This window comes from Protopterus annectens, chromosome 2.part1, assembly GCF_019279795.1.
Source record: "Protopterus annectens isolate FY-2018-M chromosome 2.part1, PAN1.0, whole genome shotgun sequence".
Taxonomy (NCBI): domain Eukaryota; kingdom Metazoa; phylum Chordata; order Ceratodontiformes; family Protopteridae; genus Protopterus; species Protopterus annectens.
The window spans coordinates 1,041,288,441-1,041,313,838 of NC_056729.1; positions in this window are offsets into that span (position 1 = coordinate 1,041,288,441).

The window sequence follows — 25,398 nt, forward strand, 5'->3', positions numbered from 1 at the left end:
ACAGACTCTAAACAGGAACTTCAGTAAATGATAGGGGATTGAAATGCAAAATTGAAGGCACATGGAATGAAATTGAGTAAAGACATGAGAGTTGTCATGGCAGAAAATGGAGGAAATGAGAAGGACTGTGATAGAATGGAAAATAGTGGAAGAGGTTAACAGATTCAAATCCCTGGAAGGGGTGGCTGAAGAGAACGGAAATCTGAATGACAAGGTCAAAGCTAGAATCAGAGGTACTGCAGCCAGCTGACACAGAGTGGCAAGGAAATGTGTGTGTGTGTGTGTGTGTGTGTGTGTGTGTGTGTGTGTGTGTGTGTGTGTGTGTGTGTGTGTGTGTGTGTGTGTGTGTGTGTGTGTGTGTGTGTGTGTGTGTGTGTGTGTGTGTGTGTGTGTGTGTGCCTGTGTTTGTGTGTATGTGTGTGTGAGTGTGTGTGTGTGTGTGTGTGTGTGTGTGTGTGTGTGTGTGTGTGTGTGTGTGTGTGTGTGTGTGTGTGTGTGTGTGTGTGTGTGTGTGTGTGTGTGTGTGTGTGTGTGTGTGTATGGCACAGAAATCTTGGTTGTGAAAACACAGTAGTTAAGAATACTTGAGGTGACAGAGATGAAGTGCCTGAGATGGTTGATAAGATACACATTATGTGACAGATGAAGAAATGAATAAATCATAACAGAAGCCAAAGAAGCCCACAATGCAGAGAAGATCAAGAAGAACAGATTATGCTGGTTTGGTCACATATGCAGGAAATTAGAAAATGATTTGGTGCAGATTTCGAGAGAGACAAGAAGAAGGCAATAGGAAGCGAAGATGTCCAGCCAAAAGATGAATGGTTTGTGCAAGAGAAGACCTTTGACAGTCATGCATGAGGGTCAAAGAAAGTAGAAGAATGGCACTGAACTGAGAGGGGTGATGACAATTAATACAAAACATCACATCACATAAAAAATTAGAAAAAGAGGGGTTATGAAGATGAAGATGATGATAATGATGATGAAAAAGGTAATGTGTTACCATATAAAAATAGCTTAAAATGGAAAAGGAAGAGGTAATTTCCATGGATAATAAAATTGAAATCCCCCACATTTTTATTATGAAGCTTAACAGAAAAGCAGGAGACTATAACTGTATTTCTTAAGAAAAACTCTCATAATATTACACAACTGCAAACAAATAAATGATATAATCTACATTAGGTTTAAAGACATGTACATACCACAGCAAGGAGGAACAGACTTAGAAATGGATTTATATTTTATCACAATCACCATGGTACTATAAAAGAGGATGTGAAAAATTCACTAAATTTATTATCATTTCTTACACTTTGTGGTTCCTAGGTAAGGCACCTAGATTGGGTGGTCTCATTCCAGATTTTTGGAAGACATTTAAAAGAGGCATGACTCCAGTGCTACTCTAGGTCTTTCAAGATGTAGGCATTATAAGAAAATTCCCATATAATGTAAAATTGGACAGTATAGTACTTATGATAAAATGGGCGGCCACGGTGGTGCAGTGGTTAGCATTGCTGCCTCACAGCAAGAGGTTCTCCGGTTTGATCCTCGGCTGGGGTGCCTTCTGTGCGGAGTCTGCATGTCCTCCCTGTGGTCGAGTGGGTTTCCTCCGGCTACTCCGGTTTCCTACCACATCCTAAAGACATGCTGCAGGTGGATTGGACACTCTAAATTGGCCCTAGGTGTGAGTGTGTGCATGTGTGTGCCTTCTGTGGAAGGTTGGGCGCCAGGCTGGCAACTCGACACCGTAAAACTCCACTGCCAATCATGAGTGGACAAGGTGATCCACTGTGGCAATCCCTGACCGGGAAAAGCCGGAAGAAGAAGTACTTATGATAAAACAAGATAAGCTTGTCACAAATCCAAGCAGCTACAGACTTGTAGCATTTCTGTGTTATACAGCAAAATGTATGCAAAAAATTCAACTGGAGGGAGTGGTGTCAAAGATGTAGTAAATGACAAAGAGCAAAAGTTGATAAAAGAGAGAATGACAGTTGATTTGATCAGAATGTGGCTAAATGTTCAGAGGGCAAGTACATTTCATCCTGAATCAAGAGAAATAAATTTACTGGATTTCCTGAGTACACTTGTTTCAGTAAAATGGAATTACACATGGAAAACAATACAGTGCTTCTGTCTTCACTTAGCTTTACTAGTAAGTGTACAGTACTATACACTGGTCCAGCAGTAAGAGTGTGGATGAATGCAATGTACGCTTTAAGCTTCCGGCTGTTCAAGGGGCAAACTATAAGGGTGTCTACTGTCACCCTTCCTGTTTGCAATGGCTATCAATATATTAGCAGAAAATTTACACAAAAGAAAAATAATGGGCTATACCATTTTGAATTTGAAAGTTACATTTGTCTTCCTGTTTTGCAGATGTCTGAGGCTTCTGGCTGTTTCACCCCGAAGAAGCTAGTCTATGGTTACAGAGAGTCAGTGTGATGTTTTTCTAGTAGGATTTTTTGAATGAACATGAATCTGATATTTTTGCTGAACAGAAAAAGTAGAGAACTAATTAAAGAAAGATAATAATCACTTTAATGATAGTTCAGGAATGTATTATTTAAGTATTTTCATGTCAATAAATATTTGAAGGACAGATTGAATTAATAGTAATAAAATTGTTCATGAAATTAGTAATAAACTATCAGATTAGAAAAGGCTTAATCTCCTTATTATGCATAGAATATAGGTATTAAAATTGTTACCCTACCAAAACCTTTATTCTTCACAGAGACCTAATATATATTGCCCTTAGAAGTACATATATTTCAGAAAATAATGTGAGACTTTTTGGTGGGATTCAAAGACGCCAAGATAAATAGAATAAAGATAATATCCCTGTAAGAATAGGGTGACCTGGTTCTCCTTAGTATGCAAGAATATAATTGAATAAACATGCAATGGCAAATGTTATGGGGTAGATCATATCCTAAGCCAATATGGTTTTCGTCGGAATTAGAGATAATGAATCACCAATCAATGGGGATTGGTAAAATGAAAGCAACAATGTATGGGATCCAGGCGGATTAGAGGAATAGTTAATTAAACAAAATACCCCCACACATAGGAAAGCTAAAATAAATTTTAAATTAGACTGCATCTAAGTGAATAAGCATGTTATAATAAGAAGGAACAATATAACAACAAAATTGGATTGAAGAGATATACATTTGGTCTGCTTTAATTCATTCTCTCCAATAGAGCTCTCCAAGTTTGCACTGTAGCTTGCAATGGGTGGAGTCTAAACTTCTTGATATAATCAAATTATGTTTTCACATGTCAAACAAATATTCATATCTCTGGAACCATAGGGGTTAACAGAGAAGTGTAAATGGCAAGCGCTTTAGCAGAAACTATTTTTATAGTGGTAGTATTCTTTAGGTTCTGATTCATAAACTGGATTCTACAAGTCAGTAAATGCAGTAACTATTAAGTTTTAAATATTTTGTAAACAACTTACACCATCTCGGTAACCACTCAAGTTACACACACAATGTCAGCAGCATTTTGTTCACCCAGCAAAGAGCTTTCCTATGAGGTTAAGCAATGCTATCTCTTACTTGAGTACCAAGATATTTGGCAAAAACTTGAAATTTATGGCAATATAAATAAATATTATATGAACAATTGATTTATCTTTAACTGCACTGTCAAATATTGATTCAGTTGTGTTTCCCACTGTCTAAGCTTTAAGATGAAATATTTTAATACTTTGCATGTACTTGATTTTGGAATTATTAATGCAAATATGAAGAAGCAATATTTGATGCCACAAAGGGGTCAGTAGGATGTAACTGCAGAAACACCTGGAAACATCATCCAGCTGTAATGAGTTAAAATATAAAGAAAGTGACGATTTTTTAAAATCATTGACAAGATAACATCTCATGAGAATGGAAAAAGATATTTCATCATCACAATACTTCCCCAAGATCAACAATTCCTGAGGACAGAGGTTAAAGCACCACCTACCTCACAGACATGACAATTTTGATGAAGACTGATAACATAAAACTAAGTAAGATGCAGAGTCTTAATTCAAAACTGTGTAAACCTGAGTATATGTGGATTATAAGAGTAATTTAGAATTATCTTTCAACACATAATGGGAGGGAGAGTTAAGATGAACATTAAATAATGCACATGGGAAATGCATTTGCATGCAATTGCAGTAGTGATTGGGTTATTTACTTAGCTAGATGCTCTTGTTCTGCTTTCTATGTTGGGCAAACTTCACGTCCACTTAGATTCAGGATCAGTGAGCATCTTAGTGATATAAGGAACAAAAGGCTTACAAATGCCCTTTATAAACATACTCTGACCCATCATACTGCTAAATTCCATTTTACTATTATAGATAAAATCCAGGGAAATAGAATGTGCAAGCCAGGCTGGCATAGTAAACTTAATGAAAAAGAGTCAGGCTGGATAGTAAGGTTAGGAGCTCTCTTCAAACCTGGCCTGAATGAACATAATTGATTTAGTATGCACCAATTGGGGGGAGACAGCAATTTAGTACATACTATTTAAACATGCCCCAGGATTCATGAACCTTGCGCCAGGCGCACGCATAGCATATGCGTTACAATGCCAAATATGGCCGCCGAGCGATTCAGGTACGATCCAATTCCACGTGCACTACCGGCGTGTGCCGGATCTGTGCCGCCCCTGGCGTAGGTATGCTAAACACCCCATGTGCGGTGTTGCACCATGCAAATGAAGGCATATAGCGATCCACGAAGGGGCACAGGCGTAGCATAAGGCCACGGCAATGTAAACCAAAAAAAATGGTTTACATTTTCCCAAACATAACATAGGAGTAACGGAAGGCTGTCAGCCTCAGGTATCACACTGTTACAATATGCCAATGGTGAAATACACAGAGAATGTCAAAAGAAAACATGCACAACATGTAAATAATAACATAAATGATATGTCCACAGAAAGTCACAGCAGAACCCCAGGACATGTTTGCAGAAGGTGCAAAACAATGAAATAATATGACAATGTTATAAAACAGCAGCGTAATACACATCAGCTTCACAGCCATAATACACCATGGTATGCATGGAAAGCCACAACCACAGTGCAAGGGTTGCCAAGGACTCGTGGCAGTGTTCGGCGTGGTAACTATGAATTAGTACTCAATGCCATGCAAATGAGGCAGATAATACTGAATCACAAAACCCCCGCCGGCGTAAGGCTATACCAAAAGGCGCAGCGGTAATACACCGAGGAGTGGCTCAGAGGGAATACATGTCACCTGCAGAGGGGTGTGCCACTGTAGGAGGAAGCACATTGGAGCTCAGCAAACCTGGGCTGTACATTGCACATCACAGCTGCAGGACCGGTGTGTGGGGAAATAGTTGAGCTGAGAGCACACAATGCGCGCAGAGGTGCATGTGCACGAGGATGACTACGTTCCCTTAACCCAGTCATGTGACGCTCGCCCTGCAAATAACATCAGAAACAGGAAAGTGATGTTGAGAATATGAGGAAATGCGGAAGAAGTGTAATTGGAGTAATAATGAGCAATCAACACTAATCAACCCACGAAGGCCAATCGGCGGCAGCTGACAACTCTGCATGCAGAAACCTGCAAAACGGGATAGGGGAGGCATATGAATGCAAAGAAAGTAGGGGAGGTAGCAGATTGCAAAGAGTGAAGACCTGACACAGCAGAGCCAAGCAGACAGGCAGCACAATGGCGTTGGCACACAAAACACACGATATGCCATGTCCCAGAAACTACACATGACAGGGCTCAGCAGGATGCATTCCAGGAAATAGTAGGTGCAACGTGCAGAAATAGTAAGGGAAGGTCGAAAGGTAATCCATTGCAGGCAAGAGTAATGCAACACCAAAGGCAACAGAGTTGCAGTGCCAACGGTAAAACACGGAAGATAATCCCCAGATACGGCCGTACAGACACACCCTATGACATCACCGGGTGTACAGCACAATAGTATAAAGTGTGAATGCACACAACACACATCCGTGTATTCCCAAACGCCGCACCATAGGTGTAAACACACGGGGAACTTTTAAAATGTACATGTTGGGTGCTGCCGTGGCCGTGATCCATCAGCATGTGTTAGAGACAGACGGTGTTGTGGAGGAGGGTGCCGACAACTACCGTAGGCCTCAGAGGAGAAGGAGAGTGTTCAGACCAAGGGTAACCTACCAGGGGCTACAAGACCTGGAGATAGTAGAGCGTTACAGGGTGGATACGGACACGTTACAGCAAATAGTGGAGCTGTGCCGGCCACGCCTGAGAACAAGAAACAACAGAGGGGAGCCCATCCCAGTGGACACAAAGGTATGTGTAAGCTTGCGAATACTGGCCACAGGTACCTCTCAAAGGCCAACTGGGGATATAATGGGCATCTCACAGGCATCAGCATCCAGGGTACTACACCAGTTTCTGGATGCCATGTTACCACATGCCAATGAGCATATATACTTCCCCAGATCTCAGGAGGAGTTGGCTAGCAATATGTGCCACTTCCACCGTGTGGCACAATACCCGAAGGTACTGGGTGCGATAGACTGTACGCAGATACAAATCAAGTCACCACCTTTGGAGCAGGGTAGACGCTACATAAACCACAAGGGATTCCCCTCCATCAATTGCCAGGTCATGTGCAATGTGCAGGGCATTATCATGGATGTGTGTGCTGGCAGCCCTGGAAGCTACCACGACTCCCATATCTGACATGCCTCACAGCTGTACCAGGTATTCACCAGGGGGGACATCCCACAAGGCCACCTTGTGGGGGATGCTGGCTATGCACTGGAGCCGTGGATGATGACTCCCATCAGAAATGCACACACACACATGCAAGAACGCCATAATGAGGCACACGCACAAACCAGAATAATCATAGAGCGTGTGTTTGGGATGCTGAAATCACGGTTCCAGTGCTTGGATACATCCGGTGGAGCCCTGCAGTACTCTCCAGACACATGTGCCCACATATTCATAGTATGTGCCATGCTACATAATATGATCCTGCGGAAGCAGCTGCTGCAGGGACATAATCGTGAAGGGCAACAAAGCCCACCACAACTGCCAAGGCCAGTCCAGGCACAGAGGGTTCAGGACCATGAACACACTGTGCCAGCTCCAGTAGGCAGACGGAGGCATACCCAATATGCCTATGCCCTGGCAAAGAGGGAACGTATAGCACATACTCTGACAGCCTAGGCCCCATGGACTGACACCTCCCTACCTGCACACACAGTGAAATGGACGGCACACAAACATGACCACCCGTAAAGTGTACCGTATGGGTGGCCCCATGTGTGACTCCAACATAGGCAGCCCCCAAACACTGTACACCCAACAGCCAGTGGAACATGGAACACCAACACCTGAACAGTACGCGGGTCCTACAGCAGACGGCGTTGCTGTATGCTGCCACGTTCGCCCCAAGGTGTATACATATAAACATATATATATATGTGCATACACATATATGTAGATAGATATAATTACATATATAGAAATATATGTACACATATACATATAAGTACTACAGTTAAGACAGGGAATCAGAGGGATGTAAGGTGACTGAGATGTAACATGCGATATCTGTACATAATATACATAGTGAAACGACAACCTGAGCATCCGGGAAGTTTAACAGAAGAGGATACCGCCAACCATGGAACGGGCAACATACCGAAATGCATAACCGCGAGTCGGAATGATCGCCAGACCACAGTACTGTAACAGTACATGCACGGGTAATAGTATGATGATATGAGGGGGGAGGTAGACACTGCCACCAGTGTCGCGGCCCACGCAGGTACTGTGTGCAACCATCCCCGTGAGTGCCGTAGTATGTGTATGTGTGCGGTGAGGGTGCCATGTGTGTTGCTGTGCGAGTGTAATGTGTGTGTCTCCGTAATATGTGTATGTTGGTGCCATGTTAGAGGCAGAGTGGAATAATATGTGTAGGCATACGGTACACTAGACACAGGCATATGTACACCAGTAATCCCAAAGTAGTAGTGAGAGCCCCACCCTGGCTAGGCGTGTGGCGACGTAGAACGATACAAAGTGACAATGTCCCAGATTGTAGCACAGGAATATACCCCACAGGAAATGGAAAGGACGTATGTACTACTCATGCCTGTATGTATGACACCGATATGCTAATTGCAAAATGATACATTGGCAAAGTCACACAGCAATAGGTATGTACCGCGGAAATACGTATGTGCTACCCCAGTACTGACCGTGGCCACGTATCGGCCCGTAAACACCGCTGTGTGTTCTACAAGTGTCAAACAAGCAATCCTCACCTGAATAGGTGGCAACCACTGGCAAACAGGCCATCCCAAGAACAGGACCACAATGACTGTAAATATCTGGGACAGAATGACAAGGGATAGTCGTCACGTGCAAACAACCGCTGATATACCACAGATGTGACAGAGGAATACATGCATGAAGCACACACGCAGGCGATACCAACACCACATGACAACAACACAACCTACACTCCCATACCAACAGACAATTAACTGTCAACTCTCCAGGCAGGGATGGAGCACACAGACAACCATACCGTGTAAGTAGAGATGCAAGGCCCACAACCCATATCGGTCACATACACCCTCCGATATCCCCCATCGTACATATTAAAGGGATACAAACTGTAATAGCAGCACAAACATACAGGCAGTCAATGACATCTGCATAACCGCAACATCTCACGTGGGAAACACAATCAAAGGCAGATGCATACTTGCATGTGTTGTTTAAAGGAATACAACAGCCATGTTACACATCCGAATGCAAAACGCCATCAACAGACGTCGTCAGGACAGGGACACCCACATGTCGAACCAAATACTATACCCAACACACACAATCCATGGCTAACACCACTGCGAAATGTACCTGTCGCCATACATAGTGGCTGCAGTTACACATAACATAACACAATACAGACCATCTCCACGAAGGTAGGGCAAATGAGGAATCCAACCATACCCCAGTTACGACGCGTAATGTCTGAATGGAGTAGATGCACAGGTGATATGCACACAATTACTCACTGAGGAACAGCAATTGGTGGGATGAACCCACATGTTGCAGGTATCGACGGATATAAGGATGACTCCCAGGATATTCAAACCGTATGCTCATACCGAACCAGCAGTGTACAACCAAAAGAGAAATAAAAAGGAAAACCGATACACGGAATGAAACACGGAACGAAACACCGACAAGGTATGTAGAACACACGATATGTACGGGTGTGTAATGCATGATGTGTATGACGAAGCTGTACTGTATGGGAATGGTGTTTGTAAGTAATGACACTTGTCCATAATGCAGAGAGTGGTGAAAGGTGGTTATGTAGTGCTATCCTGCTGAGCATACCAACGAATGTGGACACCGTGTGCACAGCAGTGGGACATCATGTACACAGCCGAGACACCACAAAGGCTGCTACAGGGGGCATTAGAGAGAACAATGCCAGACCACACGCCGATGCTGGCAGTGGATGTCCAATAAGGAAGTGCCATAGCAGGGGATAGGACATGTATGTATACTGTCACAGCACACATGTGTATGGGCATATACCGTCGATGTCATACGTAATGTGCGGCCGATGTGCACGTATGCCTTGCAGTAGGGGATACTCTGTCAACTATGTGTAATGTAAAGCTGTCAGGGTGGATATGACAGACATTATACACTGTATCACAGGCATATCATGCATAACAGAGGTATTGCCTATTGGTATGTACAATAACAGGATACATATGGCCTGTAGGTATGGGACAGAGGAGTAGCATCATAGCCATCTGAAATGGAATGTACACCAAGTAACCATGCCCAAAGGATCTGTAGCAGGTGCACCGTGGGCAACAATGAAGTCTGGCAGGTCCATGTGTAAACACGTGTGCAGTGTACACAGTAGTGTCACCTCCCCATGGTAGTGTCCTGTGAACAGCAGAGGCGGGTGTCAACTGCATGTCTACACAGTACCGCTGCTGTGGTGGTACCATGACTACGTGTGACTCAAACAGCAAGGGAGGTATCACATAAACAGTGCCACTGTGTGTCCCTGTGGGATGTGCACAGGACCTATGTTCCACAGCATGGTGTGTGTTGTGTCTGCGGAAGTAACACAATAGCCCAGCCCATGCAGTGTGGCATGTGTGCACATATCCATGAGCAGTCCGTTCACACTGCCCACCGCAATTGTCATGTATGAGGAGTATATGCATCAGTAATGCGGAGGACATGGTCCGTGTCAGAGCAGAAGACACCCTTGCATATGTGGTATGCAGATGTGTACAGATGTGTTTTCCATCTGTCAGCCGCATATGTAAACCGTCCGAGCCTGGTACACATCATGGCATGACAATGCTGTGCCATGTAAAGTTGTAGCCATTGTGGAAGGTACACCATAAATGTGGTTTTGTACCCTTGACCATGTGTAGATGTGTGTATGCCACAGGTACAATGGCTACCTATGTACCAGCATCACACACAGTACAGATAGGTGTGGCCCTGCAGAAGTGTATCCATGCCACAGTGGAATACGGTAACCACAGGACCGTGTGGGGCATATGTGTGTACAGCAACCATGTACAATGTGATATGTATGTACGGGGCCAGTATCCATGTGATAGTCAGTGGGTGAATGTTGCTATGCAAAGGTGATGTGCATGCACCATGTGTCATGCATCCTGATGCCATGACACCCACATGATGTATCCGCCACACTGCCACCCATATGGTCGGTATCAGTATGAGCTGGTGGAGCAATAATGGCGCCAGGTATGTAGGTGTGGGATATCTAGGCATGGACAGTACTCTGTGACAGCATGTTGTGTATGTAAGCAAATAGTGAACATGAGGGGCCCCATGACTGAGGACTGTGTAATGCCATATGTACCTGACATGTAGTAGGTACTATGATATGCTTGCACCACTGTGTGTCCTGTCCATGAGTCATATAGCCTAACATCCTGAGACACAGGGTATGATGTGCAGGTGGATGTGTACGTTGCCAATACCAGAACGTGGAATGGTGCTGAAGGGCAATGTGAGGACAACGTCTGATGTGTTGGCCTCTGTACCACCCCAACCGCCCATGCAACGGTACGACAGGTGGCCAGCATGTGTATGTGGCATGCTGTGGCACACACAAGCCCAACAAGGGTGCCAGGAAAGGCATGGAGGCCATCAATGTGTGCGTGAAGCACATTCGTGAGGATGTGCCCCAGTGCCATTCAGAACGGTCCAGTCATGGGTATATGACTGCAGTCCCACACGTGCAATGCAGTGCCACCCATGGGTAGTGCGAGAGATGCGGCTGCACGGTGGTCAAGGTACACAATGTCCGACAACAGGCTAGCAGTGAATATAGTGGGCTGGTGTGGAGACACATACCAAACAGGTTGGTGGGACATAACAGCTAGGGACATCGGAAGGTGACATCAGGCCAGTGTCCCAGGACATAACATGTGCATGTCAGTACCATATATGTGTCCACAGGGACACTACGATGTCCATGTATGGATTGCGACCCTGTAGTGAGTGAGAGTGTGTATCGTTGGTAAGTACACCATCGCCTGGCACGTTGCCAACATTATCTCGGTCTGCAATGCCTGGGTGACTATTGTATGTGACATTGAATGTGGATGTAGCCAAACAACACAGACATACCACCACCACACTGCCTGAGGCCCCACACTGCAATGTGCGGCAGTCATGTTTAGGTAGCTAGCCTTGGAGCATGTGATGGACCTCGAGGACCCACCATGGCTGACAAGTGATGCACCCCACACATGTGAATATACACCACCGTGCAACAGCCTGCACATGTGCTCGTACATCAGATGTGCATGGAACATGACCACCACCGTGGCGTCTGTGAAAAGGTCAGTACCGCCATGTCTCTGTGTGGAATAGCATGGTCCCTACCATCGTGTACATGCTACGGAAGCGCACTGTGGTATGTGTCAGCATATGTATGTACACTGTCCATCTGCCGGGGTGTCATGCATTAACAACTGCTGTCAGCAGATGTCAGTAGTACTGGCTGTAGTACACATGTTCCGTGTATGCTGCGATGGGTGTGTTTCCAGGGTGTGGCTAGCAGGGCCGTGAAGCATATGTGTTCATCCACCAAAGGGGGGATAACCCCAGGTGCAACACACCAGACACATGGAGGTATTGTGCATGCTGAGGGTAGTGTAGGTATGGTATGTGTTGTGTAATGCGTCAGCCAGCTGGGTGGAGTGCACGCCTCAAGCATGTGTAGGTACATGGGTTTTTATTCTAGGGAAGTGTGGGCTGCTGTCAGCACATGGCAGTATCAGCTGTCTGAGGCCCAATGTACAGTATAACAACACAGACAGCATGTAACCTGCGGTGTACAATGTCAACTCTGTTGCGTGTTACAATGTGTCTAGCGGTCACAAACACGGGTATCTGCACATTGAGCACCTATGATGCATTGTGTTCGGCAACTATCCAGGATGTGTGCAAAACACTGTGTGATGTGGGATCCCCTCACCTGTGGGTGTTGCAGTCCAGGTATGTGCCTGGGAGGTACGATCCGTGTACAATCCGTACTCGCAGGCATGCTGTGCAGAGCATGGAGGCAGGTCCCAGTCACTGCAGATAAATGTGAGTGGTGCAATAGTGTGTGTGCCTTGCTTGTGTGCAGCACAGTGGAAGATGCAAGCATTGTCCCACATGACCCCATGCCGTGCCTGCCTGTTACAGCCCTGCCGGAGTCAGTTATGTGACACCGCCACAGAGGCAGTATAGCATGTGAAGATGTACATGTGTGCTCCACACCCCAGGCAGACGGCTGCAGGTCATGTGTACCACAGCAGTGTGGTCGACCAGGACTGTCATAACGGTCAGATACCACATGCCTGTATAATTACAGTATGAGCATAGGCAACAGTTGCAGTGACACAGTAGGTCAATGTACAGTGTCCCTGTGTTCAGACCACTGCCTACTGTACACTTGGCTAGACACACACCCAGAGGGTGATGACACCGGTGAGCCATCACATGTCCCAGTACACATAGCCTGTGTAATGCCATCACAGGGCAGTCACAATAACGCGTTGTATGAGAGATATATTGTACCAGGTGATGTGTCATGTGTGCATATGTTGAGTTGCACAGCTGTTCACACGTCCGCAACATATCAGTGCATGATGCCTAGTATAACATGATGTGTGGAACTGCACTGTGATCCACAACAGGTTCATCCGAGACAGGTGTGTTGTGAATGGTGTAACCCATGGTTCCGCAGGATATACAACGGTGCTGTTGGCTGCCATGCTGGGGGCCACCAGTGGTGCCTACAGTGGTCATACAGACATACTGCATACATTGTTCTGGCAGGAATGTCCATTGTTGTAGATGTTGTGTTACTACGTGAAGGTAGGTGTATGTTGTGAATGTTACCCATCCAGATGTGACTATCAGGTGCAGTTATGGTTGTCGACAGCATCACACCCATCCACAGCTGTCAGCACCCTGTCCCCAGAATGGGTATCAGCCACCCTCGTACTGTGTGACTAATGTGCAGATGGTGGAACACCTACTACTGGCTGGCTAACAGTGTCATCTAGGAAGGCTATGTGATGGCTGGAATACGCCGTTCTAATGTATAATGATGGTATCCCAATGAAGTACATGGAATCACATATAGTAAGCCATGGCTGGCATGTAAACCATGTACAACAATGACAGTGTGACAGACACAAACAATGTGGAGCCATGTTGAACATGCACCCGTGAGAACACCAAATGAGGTATGTTGCACGTATCGATGTACAACTGTCAGCTATGGGCACAGCATGGATGCAGACGCACATCCCCCACAGGCAGTATGGCTCCATGTTGGTAGGGGGGCATTGCACGCGTACATGTGACAGTTGGTGTACCACCACATGTACTGCATATCCGTCATATACGGTTAGCAGTGGTACGTGACTGTCGGACATGCCTGTACATACGACCATGTCCCACAGGATATGTGTTACGTGTGTACAATACCTGTTGTACCGTCATCAAGCTGTGAAGTGTATGGCTGCCAGTGTACCTGTGTGACATGTTGTGCAATGGGTGCAAAGGTACGCAGTAGCGCATTGCATGCCCACATGTCCCACACAGGTGCATAGCCTGAACATACAATACAAATAGGGTGTTGGATAATAGCAACCCACAAGAGGTGATGGGTATGGTTGGCAACCCACTACCACTTGTCCGGGTAAGGTGTGCATGTCCATGACACATTAGCACCTGAGATGTTAGCAGTACAGCTGTACAGGGCGGCATGCATATTCGATCACTAATACCCTTGCGTGTTCCATCACTGGCCTGTTGACAGACAGACACCAACACAATGTGCAGCATTGACATGTGCACAGCACATCACCGCTGGCTACAGTAGAACAGGGTTACCGTGTAGACACGTGCACAGAACATCTGCACCAGCCACAGTCAAACACGGTATGTGTTGAACCCCACCGTCATTGTAGCCCATGCCACAGACAGATGTTCATGCATCTGTGTATGTACGGCTGGGAATGTCCCTGGCCTAGCAGTATAGCTGTGTCAGTGTTGCGAACAACATACTGAATGGGCTGGGTGTGTGAGGTGTGCGTCATACATGTATGGTCCGATGGATGATACCATCAGTGCCCCCGCTATGTGAACATCCCTGTCCCCATAAATGGATACCTATGCTGTGCCCAACACCACGGTCCCTGTGGGAGGGATGGTGCTGTGTGGTGCACCCGCCGACATGGCAGTGGCAGCAGGCACTGGATGTAGACATATGTGGTACCCATGTCAGGCCAGGGTACCATCCATGTGCACGGGATATCATTGTGCGGGCACATACAGCACTGTGTTGAACAATATCACAGCACATAGCACCTGTCAGGGGTAATGTGTATGCATGGATGTGCGATGCCAGCATGCACCATACACACCCCCACCAAGCAGCATGCTGCCTACCTTGCAGAAGGCCATTGTCCACACCATGATGATAGACATGCGTAATGTCCATATACACATAGCAATGACATATGGAATGGACAGCCACCCTCCCAATACCAGTATCCCCCAGGTGGGACACATCCCTGTGCCATGTATGTGACATACCCTGCCATACCATGCAGCCCTGACCAGCAAGGCTGCACATGCCATCACAGTCATACATGGTGCGATGGCCAAATGGCACTTGCACTATCAACTGTCCAGAGCAGTAATGTGGCACTGATGCACCTTGTGGTGTCACAGGTGCTGTGTGTTGGCGTGTACAACGTGCACGTGCACATGCTATGTATGACCATCCCTGCTAATGTCATATGATTACACAATGTCCCATATGTATCACATGTGCAATACAGGCGAGCTGTGGCAGGTTGTCCAACACCTGTACAGTGCTGTATAGATGTACATGGCACAACACATGCATGTACAGGTGTCCACGTGTATGTTTGCAGTGCCACCGCTGACGTCCATAATGGCTGCGTCTGTGATGCCTAGCGACATATACACAGCATCCAGGTGAACAGTAGAACTGTGCGCACATCAGGACATGTGCCAACTAGTATGAACACAGGTGCAGGCAGGTACACATGTCCACAGCAGGTTACCATCAACATGGTGTGTGTACAGTGTGATGAGTTGACACACAGATATGATATGATACCCGCTGCCTAACGGTGTGACAGCAACACGTCAGCTGTGTCAGTGCCATGATGCATCGCAGAGATTACTGTGCAGATGTCGTACATGTCATAGCAATGTATGTTCAGCGGTATGCCAGTACATCAGTGTAAATGTGACCTGTCACCATCATTATGTCTTACAGATAATGCCACGTTCATGGCTGCCAGCCTTCAGCCGCCAGGAGGATGACGTAATCATACCATTGCTCCATGACAACTATGACCTGCTATTCAGCCATGTTCCACAGCAAGCGCAGCAGCAGGATGACCTGTGGCAGGATATGCGCAGGAGGGTGAACGACGTGGGTGGCAACAACCACACCTACCAGCAGATACGCCGACACTGCATGGACCTAATACGGCATGCGAAACAGCGTGCTGCCGCAATCACCAGAGAACAAGGTGGAACAGGTGGTGGGCCACCAACCCAGCCCCCACTCACACACACGGAGGAGCTCCTGGCCAGTCAGGGGACACCCAGGGAACATCATGCAGAAACACTAGCTGCCATCGTGGAGGTGGGTGTCTCCCAACCAACGAGCCTGGAGCTGCCTGGTAAGTCAGTCTTGCATATGTGTATGATATCTGCCGTAGGTGTGGGTGTCACAGTACACCACGTAATGTACCAACACATGCCAGGTATATGGGCATACAAGCCGCATACTACAGTATGCTACGTTGTGTTTGCAGACGTGTGCATACCACATGCTATCACACAGGTACATGATGTGACATGCACAGTGCTTACTGTGGCTACAGTCATGGATAATGTTTATACTGTTGTGTCGCCCCTATACAGGTACCTCTGGCGTGTCGCACAGCCATGGGTCCATCGCAGGTGAGACTGTTGTTAGTAACAGGCATGTTACAGTGTATAGATATTCGCCATGTGGCCAGGTATAACATGCACACCTGGGTTCTGCTCCAGTCACGGTATACAGGTTGCACCACCAGACACACACGCCACCCATGTACAGTAGATACAACCATTAGTATACACCGGCATGAAACCACAGTACCTGTCAGTGTGATATGTGCAGTCAGCTATGCATACAATTTTGGAGGTGTTCTACAATGGATGCATATATAGTATGCATTGGAACACCATTTGTGGTACGCACACAGTACCACATAGTGAGCTGTGATCTGGCCAGCACACAGGTGTTACCAATGTGACATATGCCCCTGCATTGTGTGCACATGTTGTGACACGGTACACGACATGTCCCACGCCCGTGGTGTTCTGTCTGCAATATTGTCACACCATGACATGACCTACGCCCGACATAGCAAACATCCACACTGTTGTCTGCATAGCCCTCTGGAATGTGACACCTCCGACTTGTATGGTTGTATGTCACATGGGCCACCACAGGGATGGGTTCACGATGCCCATCACACACAATTGTCCATGACCCAGTCAAACATGGCCATGGGTGTTAGCCACAGGCATGTTGCCACACAGTACATCTGGAGTGGATAGACACCGTTGCACATTGTCCATACATAGTGCGATCATAGCTGTAGTGGACCACCTGTACATTTGATGTGGTACACCAGACAACCGGAATGCCTGTCTGCAGCCACCGGAGATGCCACCAATGTCTACCATATACGTGCTGTGGAACAGCATGACTGTGTTGCAGACATGGCAATGCAATGCATCCATGTTATGCATCACACAGAAACATACCTGTGTCCTGCTGCCATGCAGTGGCACAGTGCCTGTACTCCCCACTGTATAGCTATGTACACGGCTCACACCAACTACACCTGCACAGACATCTTTGTTACGCATGCATTCTATCTGTAGCCTGTACACATAACACTGCACTGTGACGCCCAGTATGATGCGATGCATGTGGTGGGACACCATTGTCACATGTCCACATGTTATCGCACATGTCGGCAGAGTACATGTCAAAGTGACGCCAGCCATGTGTACTGTTAACCTGCCTGTGGCCACACGGTGTATCACGGTGATGCATGCAAACTACCATGAATGTGTGTACTGCATGCCTACTGAAATGACAACTGCTTGATGTAGTGTGCACCCCAGGGCAGTATGCATACTACCACTATTAATGTCTGGCCTGCATTCTCTGAGCTGTGGTGTGGGAATGCTGCATGCCATCTGCAATATCACATGCATGATGTGTCTGCGTGTGTGTCTGCGTGTGTGTGTCTGCGTGTGTGTGTGTCTGCGTGTGTGTGTCTGCATGTGTGTGTGTCTGTGTGCGTGTGTGTGCGTGTGTGTGTCTGCGTGTGTGTGTCTGTGTGTGTGTGTGTGTGTGTCTGTGTGTGTGTGTGTGTGTGTGTGTCTGCGTGTGTGTCTGCATGTGTGTAATGTATCTTACAGTATGTCTTTGTATTCACAGGTGGTGTAGGTGCGTTCCCCTCCTGTGGTCCATCTGATGCTAGTGTCCCCACAGATACTAGCGGTGATGACCATATGCATGAGGTACAGGCAGGGGTGTCAGGGGCAGAAGCTGTGCCATTGGTTACCATCCCACCTATGCCCCCCTCATCCACGCACACGGTTCTGATGCCGACACATACCACATCACCGTTGCCCATAGAGGAAGGACAGTCAGCGTCTGTTGGCATTGAGCAGGAATGTGTGGTGGCTACAGAAGGTGCGCATACACACCATGTTGCCAGTGTAATGACTGGTGATGTGCCACACAGGCATGTGGCTGGTGCTGCTCATAGGAGGACCTCTGGCAGACATGCACCTGCTGTACAGGGTGCAGCAGCTGGTATCACCAGGCGCATGTTCCAGACTGAAATGGCGGCACAGGCACGTGCTGAACGGCAGAACCAAGAAGGACAGAGGCTGCAGAGGGCCGCAATCCATTCCCTAAATGAGAATATCCAGTCATTGGCGAATGCTCAAGAGCAGATTGCTAATTTACTGGATAGGCGATTAGGTGAGATGGTTGGAATCCACGACCGAGGCATGTCAATCCGCGAGCGTGAGCTGTCTGTGCTGGAACACCTGGTAGGGGTGAGGTGTAGGACACATGGCCGTAGGCCATCAACACCACCTAGTGTAGGTCGACGTGTGCGTGCCACCTCTCATGCCCACTCACACAGTGCCGGTAGCAGCAGCAGTGCAGCTGGTGCTACACTGACCACACCAGGACACAGCAGGCCACATGGACATGGCCCTGGCCGGTCCCAGCGTGGACACGGTTCCAGTGGACATGTGTCATCGGAGAGTGGCCACTCCATACCTCCACCCGGTAGTGCCCGTGCGACCCCAGGCAGGCACGGGTCACGTGGCCGCAGACGGACACAGTGAGCCATACAACCTGCACTGTACAGTCTAGGGCTGCCAAGTATACCCTGTGTAGGCATCACGTATGGCTGAACTGTGTACACACATACCCACACACGGCAGACACAACTGTAGGGCTCCACCACATCCACATGCATTCTGCACAGTCATGCCCAGTAAATGCACCGGCCCTTACACACACACATGATGTCATCCATTGGTACAGCCTATGCCCCTGGCAGACATATCACCCTGTGCATATGATGAAGCTTCTGCCGCATCACTGTCATCCACACCATCGGTGCACGGTTATGCAAATATATTCTGATGCACAGGGTGGACAAGATAGTGAGAGGTGTATGTGATACCTGTGTGCATAGCGTGTGATGTGTATGTTGCAGTGGTTGTGTATGACAAGTGACAGGTGTGTATGTGACGTGGGTTGTGTACTGTCATCATGCAGCAGACATACCATGTAGTGCAGGTGCAGCATGCATTGAGCTGTGTACACGGTATGTGTGACGGTTACATGTGTAGCACCATGTTGGTTCTGTTAACCTGTATGCCTCATATGGTGTACTCGCATGTGCCTACTGGGAGCATTGTTATCAGTCCCCTACGTGTAGCTGTGGGTTACCCACAGGCACATCTGGCAATATCAGCATACCACATGTACCCGCAACCTGCCTGGACACCTACATAGGTACATAGGTGCATAGGTACATACTAGGCTATATGAACTACGGCATGTGTAAGCCTAGCCAGAGTGTGTGTGGCTTTCACCACCCCTTAGGATGAGGATACTATATCCATTGGTCTGCTGTCCCTCTGTCCAGCAGTGACACAGAGATGATTCCTGGGGCATACCTACGATCTCCCATCCACACATCAGGATTACTCTTGGACAGAGTCAGTGAGGGGCTCTGCTTCACAAGGGCTGGGAATCTGTTCCATGGTGTAGGGAGTCTCTGGGCGATGAACCTGTCCCTCCAGCATGTCCTATTTATATCCGTGTTGAGGTTTGTGTCTGTTGATCTTGTGCCCGTGGTTGTTTGGATCCTAGGAGGTGGAGCATGTCCATGAAACCCAGGTTGGACATGGCCATGTATGTCAGGCACAGATCACCTCGGAGCAGACGGTATGACAAGGTATAGAGCCGGAGTTCCCTCAGTCAGGCAGCATGTGACATATGTTTCAGCACCTTTATCCCTGTGTTGGGGAACGTTTGGGGTCCTTCCGACTGCTGCAGGTGTCGGGTTAGGTACATTCCGAATGGGGCGTTGTACCCAATCATTGGTCTGATGCGTGAAGAGTACAGGGGTACAATGACCTCCCCTGATCTGGATGTGAACCCCTTCATAACCAGGTGGGCACTGTGGAATGTCTTCCCAACCACATTGGCAATGTGAGTGTCAAGAGAGGTTACCAACAAGTTGGGTCCCCAGGTCCCTGATCACATCTACAGTGTTTAATGGATTACCACCTATGTGGTAATTCGGGGTTAACTTGTCTTTCCCAAAGGGTAGGTCTATACCTTCCCTGGCATGTAGCTTCAGGCCATGGCTCTGGCACCAGTTATCCATTTCTATGAGACCTCAGGTGGATGTCTGTGTCTGATGGGGTGTTGATTATGGTGGCCGGTTTGCAGTCATCTGCATACCTTGTCTGCCACAATCCCCCTATGTTTGCATGCACATCGGAAAGTTGAATGCCGAACAGGAGGGGGACCAGGACTGAGCCCTGTGGGCCACCACTCGGGACCGGTTTGGAGTCTGACATGGCACCAGGAACACTAACCCTGTGGGTTCTGACCTTCATCCGGTTGGCAACCCATCGTGTGACATATGGCTCTACATCTACGCTCGTGAGCCTTTCTATGATGCCCGTGTGGAGTTTGGTTCGAATGCTGTTGCCAGGTCACGGTAGTCTGTGCGAACCGATGTACCCCCATCAATGGCCTTAGTGACTCTTCCGAACAGGTCGACCAGGTTCAGGAGGCAGGATCTGCCCTTGACTAAGCCGATGTGGTATGTTCCAGTATTTGTCGTTCCCCAATGTCTTCATTTATGGGCTCCATTATGGTCCCCTCCATAGCTTTGCAGACAAGGCTCGCCAAGCTTATAGGGCAGTGATGTCCAGAGTCCGTAGGAGCACCGTCTTGGTGGAGTGGGACCACAGTTGCCGTATGCCATCCATCGGGTACATAGCCTGTAGTAAGGCTAAGATTAAACAGCAGCCTTATGTGCGGGTTGAGGCCCTCATTGAGGTTGTGTAGCACACAGCTGGGGACACCGTCTGGTCCCATTGATGCTGTGTTCTCTGCTTTACAGATAGCAGCTCTCACCTGACCATTCGAGATGTTTGGGAGACTATACTCTGGTGGGATAGATACCTCCCCTCTTTGGGGGGGAGGGAGGGTAGATGTATGCACGGAACCTGTCTGCCAGTTTCTTGGCAATGTCTGTGGGTTCAGTGATCATTGTACCATTCTGGACTAATTCCGAGCATAACTGTGGGCTTCCACCCATGTTCCTACCATAGCTAAGGAAGGCCTTATGGTTGTCTTATGTGTCCTTTGCAAGTCCTGTCCCACAGGCGGCCTTGGATGATTGTATGAGTGATCGTATGTTACCGCCAGTATTAATCAGTGATGCCTTCCCTGGTAGTGATATTGCTCTGTCATGTAGTAGCTTTCACCTCTTGTTGTACAGTTTGTTTATGGCTGGGGTCCACCAGACCATGTGCCTGCCTTTGGTGGACAAGGTCCTGATGTTGTTAGGGATTGCTTGATCCAGACATTCCTGGGGATGCTCGTAGAAGGCATTTGTAAGGGTTTCAGCAGCGTGGCCTGTGTTTACCACTGGCATGAAGGCCTTGTAGGGTACCACACCAGTCATATGACGTGTGGGGTTCGCTGTGGAGAGGTCTTCACTCTGGTCTCCCTTGCCGGTGTTGGGGGCGGGATGCGGATCTCCAGTGAGATCACTATATGGTCTGACCTCACCGTTGAGGGATGTACATCCTGTGTGGAGCATGTCGTCCCCATGCGTGATGATCAGGACTAGTATAGTTCCTCCCCTTGTGGGTATGGTGCATAGTTGTTCCACAGCATTCGGGTGTATGAACACCTGGAACCTTTGGTGTAAGGTGTTGTGTCCTGGGTAATGTTCCCGGTCTATGTATGGGTGGTTGATGTCACCCAATATGATGGTGTTGTGAGAGCATTCATACTCCCCAGTGTCTTCAGGAAGGCTGTGCGGGTATCCTGGGTTTGGAAGGGTGGTCTGTAGCATGCAACAAACTGTAGGGCAGTCCTACCCATGGTTAATTGCACCTGGATGGTCCCCGCTGCTACGTGTGTTTCTGCCAACCTGGAGGTGTGGGTATCCTTCATGGAAATGGAGACTCCCCCTCCTTCTGTGGTTCGGTCCGGGTTAGGGTCCTGAACGCGTGATATGAGGTATGACCTGATAGTGCTGGGGTGCTCTCAGGAGCCCTGAACCAGGTTTCAGTCACAGCACTGACATCGATGTCCTCCATACTGAGGAGGGCTTTTGAGGGCATGCAGCTTGGGCATAGACTACTGGCACTGAGCAGTATTACCCTTAGGTTTTCCAGGTTTGTAGTCTAGGGCGGTAGGTTTATCATTTCAGCCTTGCCTGCAGTGGGCACTGTGGGGGTGGCAGGAGCCTTTGCCAAACAATTGAAGACCAGGGGCGTCAGGTGCAAGCCATCCCTTGCGAAGGAGCGTGGCATGTCAAGCATGTCATCCCAGGCAAGAGGACATTGGATCCCCTCAGACTGACACCGGTAATCAGGCCAATTATCAAGGGTGATCAGTCGGACCCAGTATTATGGCATCATTCTTGATGAGGGTGGGATACTGCTCAGGGTCAGGGTCATGCTGGCCTGGGCTACACAATCTGAGAGCCCCTCTATGTCTCCTTTCATGTATCCCAGGGTGGTATGTCTCCGGTCATTGACACCAGCATGGACAATGACCGCGTCATACTTGTACATGCTGCGGAGTGACCTGAGTGCGTGTGTTATGTGGCGGATTCCAGCGCCGACAGGCAGCCTACTGTGATCATTCCCTTGTTCAGTCAGGTGGGTGGGACGTCGGTGTGTCTGACTATGGCATCACCTATTACAAGTGTGTCTGGCATTGTGTGTGGCCTTAAGGGCTGTGACTGTTTAGCACACTGACGTTGAGAACTATGTGTTGCATGTCCTATGTCTTGTGGAGGCAGTTGCTTGGGTGTCTGCTTCGGAGGCCACGTTAGGTTCATTACATGTTTTAACAGTGCCTCCGAGTATGTCTTTGTGTGTTCATGTGTTTGTTTAGCATTTGTGATAGTTCCATGTGACACTGGGTTTGTGGTGTGTGTGGTTTCCTTCCCCTCCCATTTGGTCTTGCCGGTCGTGGTTTGAGAGAGCTCAGCCTCCTGTCTGGCTATATAGTTGCATCTCTCACATGTATTATGTTTAGTGGGGGAGGTGCGGCTTGTCCGTGTCCATGAGGCACCTGTAACATTGCCTCAGGATGCCCAGATTCACCATCTGAACAGGAGAGGTCGCTATCAATTGACCCTTCGACATGCCAGAGAACGTGAATGCGTTTGCTGTGTAATTGGGTCAGAAGGGACCTATATGGAAGTGGGTACTCAAGGGGATTCTAGGCTAGTGTAGTACTCCGTCTAGTATACATGTACTTTACCTATGTAGGAATACTGTGGGAGCAGGTGCTGAGCTTTTGTGATAGAGAACAGACAGTTTAGATAGTTTAGATTGCAAGTAGAGAAGTTCTATGTGTAAACCTGCGGAGCACGGAGCCAGATGTAGTGTAACGTTGTTGACATGGTACATGACACACATGTCCACACATATACTGCACCTGACGCCTGTGGTCGGTGCCACAGGCTACAGTGGACAGAGACATCACATACATGGCATGACACAGTACAGGTATGGTGACATTCTGCAGGTGTCGTACACAGCGTGCTGGCGACTGACCGCAGATGTCACCTGTCAGCTGTGGTGCACGCTGTGCAGCAGTAGGACGCTGTACCAGTACAGGAATATGTCCGCAATCGTGGGGTGTACACCACTATGGCGCACACCCCATTGTGTGCAGATGGGGACACCTGCCTATGTGGTCAGCACCCTCACAATACAATGCACCCACACGCCATGTCACAGGGGGTGGACTTGCACAGGTGGCCAGTATGGCTCACAACTATGGCATTGACAGGGTCGTACAATGCAGCACCAGTACGGGATGGTCACCCTGTGTGGTTAGTGTCCATTCACAACACTATATCTGCATACACCCTCACAACAGGCAGCAGACATACACACATGTTGACACACTGACATGGTGGTGACCACACATGTCTACACGGAGGGATGACGTGTTGCATGTACTGCACCATCCACATCCATGCACCCCACACTGAGGTATGTACAGATCTCTACCATGGTGTACAGTGATGTGTGGCACGTGGCACATAGTCCCCCCGATCTGTGGCATACATGGGCACACATTCCTGCACACATGTCGGTGCTGGGAATGCTACACCCGCTATATGGGATATGTGCAGTGGTATGTAGTGCATCATGCGTACCAACACTGTATCCGGCAGCTGTGCCGATATATGCACTTGGGAGGTGGCAGGGGTTACAGTGGCCATGTGACATGGTCGATGACACCTGACCGATGGGTATGCATTATGGCAGCACTGTCATGTAATGGCGACATAGCAGACTGTATGCACATGGCAGGGTAGGATGGTGTGTGACACACCTGTGACCACCACCTGCACACATGCATGTGGACAGGTGTTTAAACACATGATGTACACACATACCACCATGCGTGCTGTTACTATGCCACCATATGATGGCCCCCATGATGGGTATGCATGTGATAGGGGGTTGCGACTGTGTTATGGACATCGGACACCACTCATGCATGGCTGCACCATGCACAGTACACGTGTCACATGTATCCCCTGTTGCCATGTGTGTATGCATTGCTACATTGTGACATGTGTGTCGACATACATGGAACATGGACTGTGGTATGGTATCACAGCTGTCACAGGCAAACTGTACAAGGGTATGTGTCCCAGTCAACACCGCTACACCCTGTAGGGGGAGCATACCACAGACATGTGTCCACCTTTCATTCGTGTGTGTATTACCGTGTATGCCAGTGTTATGCATGTGGTACATCACAGGCTTCATATGTGTCTTGTGTGCAGTCCATGCACACAGCCAGACAATCACATATATGACATATCCGGACTTTGTTTCACTGTGGTACAGCTGCAGTCATGTGTCATATCTGTGTCAGGCCCGTGGTA